Source organism: Atta colombica, unplaced genomic scaffold (genome assembly GCF_001594045.1).
Source record: "Atta colombica isolate Treedump-2 unplaced genomic scaffold, Acol1.0 scaffold110, whole genome shotgun sequence".
Lineage (NCBI taxonomy): Eukaryota > Metazoa > Arthropoda > Insecta > Hymenoptera > Formicidae > Atta > Atta colombica.
Window position 1 is genome coordinate 246,766 of NW_017259196.1, and position 6,195 is coordinate 252,960.

Sequence of the window (6,195 nt, forward strand, 5' to 3'; positions counted from 1 at the left end):
ATACCTTCAATCTGACATAAATGACCTTGTAGATTAGGAAGTTGAAGTTTTATTTATACATCTTATGAATGAATCGCCTTTAACTGTAAATTTATTTCGAAGAAATAATAATTTATTGTTGCTTTTCCGAATCATTGTATGTATATAACTACTATGTTACTAAAGTTTAAATTTCTAGGATTTTATTTGAACTAAAGTATACATGAGGAACATTATGAACGTAACTAGTTTTATAAACATATTTAAATAAATTCGTTATTGCTAGTTATATTAAAAGTAAAAAAACTTTGTCTTGTATAAAAAAAATTTGTTTAAAATGTTATATGAACTTGTATGAATTGTCTCTATTTTATATATCTTTAAATATTTAAAAGATTCATTTGCTATGTATATGTATATATTTACATAAACATAAAATAATAATGCAAATAAACAAAATTTTTATTTTTATTATGGTAAGTAATTTTTTACATCTACTTATTAGATGCGTGAATACATCGTGCAAATTGCTGGTTTGAATGTACTGAAAAAAAGATGCATTTTTAATATCTTTATAATTTGTATAATAAAAATAAAATCTTGTAATTATAATATTTTCACAACTCAACGTCAAACAGGCCTGTTTGCAGACTCAAATCAGTTCGTATAATGTTATTCACGCATTTGTATCATTCGATAATAAGATGTCTAGCCGATAATTTTCTCATAGGGTGAAAAATTGATTCACTTAGTATCATATACATATATATACATATTTTTATTTATCATATACATATAAAACGTTTAATAAACAGAAACATTAACTTGTTTCTAAGAAAAAAAGAAATAAAAGTAAAAAAAAAGAGGACGCAAGAAAATTATGTTAACTTTTATTAAGATTAATTGCAATTCTTATAAAAATAAATTTCAAATTATTTCATAATTACATTATATCAAGCAGGGTCTATTTTTTATATTTAATATTTATTTTTAAGCGAACGCTGGAATAACGCATCCGAACTTGATGTCGATAGTACAAATTTTTTAAATTCCAAATAAAAAGTTAATTGAATAATGACATTTTTAATTCATTTTTTTACATTATCGTTCTCACTCAAATACATCTGTCCTTATCTAACATATTATAACCATCTCTTGCAAAATCAAATACCATACAACATAAAAGTTGCAGCAATATCGTGCAATATTGCTGCAATGTTGCAGCAATATTGCTTTTGTGCAATTTTGTACTGTAGGTTACTGCTAGATATAATTACTGCTTTGTTTATTATTCCGAGTCTTTGCTCAGCATTCGTATACACGTAATTTGCAAATGCTGACATAATTTGCAAATCAATATAAATTTTTCTTTTTAAGATATTTCTTTGAGAAATTGAATTTCTATAGATTTTTTTGAAAGGACTCCGCACTAATCTTATGTAAAATGAATCCCAGTCAAATTGGCTGAAATTTTACTATAATGTATGTAGATCATTATGTCCTGATCAAAGTCATGGGTACAAGGTCCAAAAATGGACAGTTTTTCGAGATATTGGAAATCTAAATTTAAAAAAAGCTAAATTGGAATTTAGCCATATTTCCAATATTTTATATCCAATATCTTGAAAACTGTCCATTTTTGGATATTTTGTGCCTATGAGAACTTTTGATTAGGACATCATGATCTACATTATAGCAAAATTTCGACCAATTCAACTGGGATCCATTTTATATAAAATTAATACGGGGTCCTCTTGATATTATATGTTCAAAATAAATTTTACATGTGATTAAAATTTCAAAGGTCTTAGCCGAAATGGAAATAGATCACTTTCAAAGTTTTAGCTTTTAACACGTAAATTTTTATACTAAGTGTTCTTGTCAAAGTAACGTTTTAATACTTTACGACGAAAATCTACAGATTTTGTAAAAAAAATAAATATACAATGCAGAAATATTATACGAACCTTTAGTGTTATATTAATACTAGAATCTAATTTAGACTATAGTCTAAATTAGGGATGGCAAGTTTAGAGGGGCGGCATTTTTTGAAAAGAAATTCTAAAAAGTAATTATTTTTTTTCCACACGAATGATTGAGAAAATTTTTTAATGATCACCAGAAGTTTGTTCGCGTCGCGCTCCAATGTGTTCCTATTATAGCTCATTTCGATTCGATGTCGATTCCATTGTCATTTCTTACTTACTGCCATGATTAAGGTCTGTTTGCATTGCTTGCATTTTTGGCACTCGACATTTTCGCTTTCTTTCTTTTTAAGGCAAATATGTATTTATCTCAGTTTAAATGCAAAAATATTTGGGGATTTCATGCAACGCGAACAAACAACTTATTAAGACAAGAGTAGGCTCGTTCAATCTATTGGACAGATATAAAAAAAAGAGGGTAAACACGTGACCGTCAACGTTAGTCTCGAATGATTATGTCCTTGTTTAATATTTAGGCTGCTTTAATATTTAGGTCGATTTGGATGTTCACGCGCTTTAAACGCTTGTAATTATCATTTTGTCTTTATCGTTTCATTAGACGTAAAATAAGAATAGAAATATTGAAAAGCGCTGAAAGCGTTCAAATCGATTGCAACTTTAATAAACAACAAGGATGAAACGGCGTTTAAAGCTTTGTGAGTAGAAAGGGGAAAACAGCTGTATATGGTCGTAACTTGTTTCGACTATCACGTGATTACATGCATAAGCATACCTTGTCTTTATATTATGGTTGTCATCATGGCTCGCTAGTCAGTGTCACTGGATCGCTTCGTCGTGCATCATTTTCGTACATCTCTTTATAATATATGTATTTACATTTATATTTTCGATTAGTCTATGCATTTTCGTGCTTTGTATAGTAAATATAATATATTTGAATATATTGAAAACGATTGATAACTTTGTGGGTAAGTGGAAATTTGCTATAATTATATATTTTATTTGTTTTAAAATTATAAATATCTTTCTTATAAGTCATGTATTAGATTACAATGAATAATGTTCGTGAAAAATTAAGTGGGGCGAAGTACAGAAAACTCTTCAAAGAAAAATTGGATCGAGAAAAAAAAATACTTTGGAATTACCGAAGTTTGATTCTTTTTTTTCGTTGAATTTTGTTGCCATTAATTTCTATTCGAAACAACATTTGAAAACTCAAATACCTATTGCAAATAAAGGTAACCTATTCATAGAACCTATCAAATATTATAGACAGGACATAGATATGGGAAAAAGTTCGTGGCGTTTTTTTAAATGCCATCTAATGGGAAAAACCCCCGCCACGAACTTTTTCCCACACCTAATATGAAAATCTATTCCGTTATCGCACAATGGTAATATTTCTAATAATTTTTGTATATATTTTAGCTACTTTTTGAAATTAAAATATTTTACAATTTTTTTTTATTACAAAGAAAAGTCAATAAAAATATATAAACCCAACAAAAAATATTTTAAATATCATATAAATTAACATTTCACAAATTAGTTCAATAAATTAAAATGGACTACATAAAAATCGTTTTAAGTTTTAATATTTTTAATGTATTATTATGCATTACTATTATATATTTTAGATAGATTTATATATTTTAGATAGATTATAGATTTTAGAAAAGTTATCAATAAGATGACTTGATATTTGGCATGAGTACTGTTTTTGTATTTTTCAATTTATATAAATGTGTCTCTATTTGCGGTAACGCGAAATTTTTATTTATTACAAGGGAGAGCTCTATTTTGTTTAAATAAGATTAAAAGTTTAATGTCATTACGAAAATTTAATTTCACTATTATTACAGACAGCCCATTTTGCCCAAAGTCCACAACTCTCTTGGAAATTCTGATCCTCCAATTCCAGAACATCATATCCTCTGTGAGAATTCTGAACTTCCATCATCGGCATCATTCTTATCCAGCATATTTCGTTATTAGCTTCATGGATCATGAAAATAATACAGAACGATCTATTAATTGTTATAATTTAAAATGTTTAAATCATTCATTTTCTAAAACGACAAATACTCGATTTGAATCTCAAGTCAGTGATGATCCTGCTGAATGGATCAATAACGAAACTATTGATGTACTTTTACAATGAGGTATTAAGCAGAATATGAATATCGATTTCTCTTTTTCAAAACGCTTAATATCAGGTCAATATCGAAATCTGAATCAGTTGGTATTCACTCGCATCCTTAAAAATGGCGATACTCAACAATGGTCATGGTTGATATATTCAAAAAGTAAATTAGCTGTCTTTTGTGCTCCGTGTTTACTTTTTAAACAATAATTAAGATTTATAAACGGTTATAATACAATTGGCATAATATTCGTAAACGTCTTGAAGAATATAAAAATTGTCTGCAGCACAAATCTAGTATTATGAAAATGTCGAAGTAAACCAAGAAAAGAAGTAAATTCTATAACTGCACAAACAAAAAAGAAATTGGCAAAACGTTTTAAGACGTGTAGTGTCAGTTATGAAATTATTAGCATTTCGTGATCTACCATTCAGAGGTTCTAATTAATGTTTTGGTTCTCTCCAGAATAGTAATTATATGATGTTTTTAGAATTTATTACTGAATTCCATCTGTTACTAACTGAGCACATAAAAAGTATATAGAAATAAGAATAAAGGATCTATATATATTATTTTTCATTGATAATTTTTGATGAATTTATCGAAATTATGTCAGGATAGCTATTAAAAATAAAGGAAGTAAAAAAGAAAATATTCAATGAGCGCTGATTCAACTCCTGATATATTTCATATCAACCAACAAACATTTATTTTCCGTTATGTAACCAAAAGAGTTTTGAAAGAACGATTCATTAAATTCATTCCAAATTGTGGCTACAAATCTGAAGAATCTTTTCAACGCTTTGACTAATACTCTTAAAGAGCTTGGTTTAAATATTAAAAATTGTCGGGGGCAGTCATATAATAATAATATATCAAGAATACATATACAGGACTTCAATTAAAATAATAAATCCCTGAATTTATTCAATGCTCAACGCATTCTCTTACAGGTACAAATGCTACGGAATATTGCCCAGCGGCTGTGCGTTTTTTTTTTTGCGTCTATACAAGAATTATATAATTTTTTCTCAGCGCATTTTTAATCAACTCACAGATGGAAAATTTTAACATCTAGATTAGAAGGTAATAGTAAAAAGTCTTTCTCAGAATGATCAGCATGGCACGATGCTCACACGCAAAAGTTTGTGTTTATCCTGGAATACAATATTATCTGCATTGCATACTATTTCCGAAGATAAATATGAAAAATCCGTAACGTTCTGAAGCATCAAGTATTCTCAAAGTCTTAATTACTCAGAAAATTGTTTCCTAGCCGTCTGGAAGGTCATTTTTAATTGTTTTAATGCAGTAAATAAAACAATCTGCAGATTCAAATCTGTGTAACTGAATTATACGAATTACCATTAATGAAATTTCTTGATGAGATGCGTACAAATTTTAATTTTTATGAAAAAGAAGTCATTGAGAAATGTGAAATAAAAGAATATAATCGTAATAGACGTCGAAAACGAAAAATTGTCGATCGTATGATTGTCAGTAAAACAACAACGAATGAACGGATGAAAATCCATTAAATGATAGCGATAACATGCGTATCATTTTACGTAATTGTAGATTTACTTCTAACTGGATTGAAAAATCGAAGCATCTATTATACTAATTTAAATAATAAGTTCGGCTTTCTAACACAGTTACACGTACTAAGTCCAATTGTAATCTCCGCAGCACAGTTACCCCGACGATATAAAATTGATGCTAGATATCGAATATCGGCATCTTGGCTCACGCTAAATACAAAAGAAATGTTACTGTCGGAATTGCACAAAATGCTTTATAAACGAAATTTTCTTATTTTGTATTCAAACGTAAATATAGCACTTCGAATTTTGCTTTGTATAATGATGTCAAATTGTTTCGGTATAAGGTCCTTCTCTGTACTACGACGAGTGAAAAATAGAAATATTCAGAGCAACAAGCATTTAAATGCCGTATTATGCATTGAAGCAGAGCTTACTGTCGAAACAGATTATAATCGTAATTGTTTAATTAATGAGTTTGCCGTGTGAGAAGCGCAGAATTACATTGTAAAAGAAGTTGTAGAATTACATTGTAAAAATGTAAAATACATGCATGCAAACATACAATGGAAGTATGATTTTTTT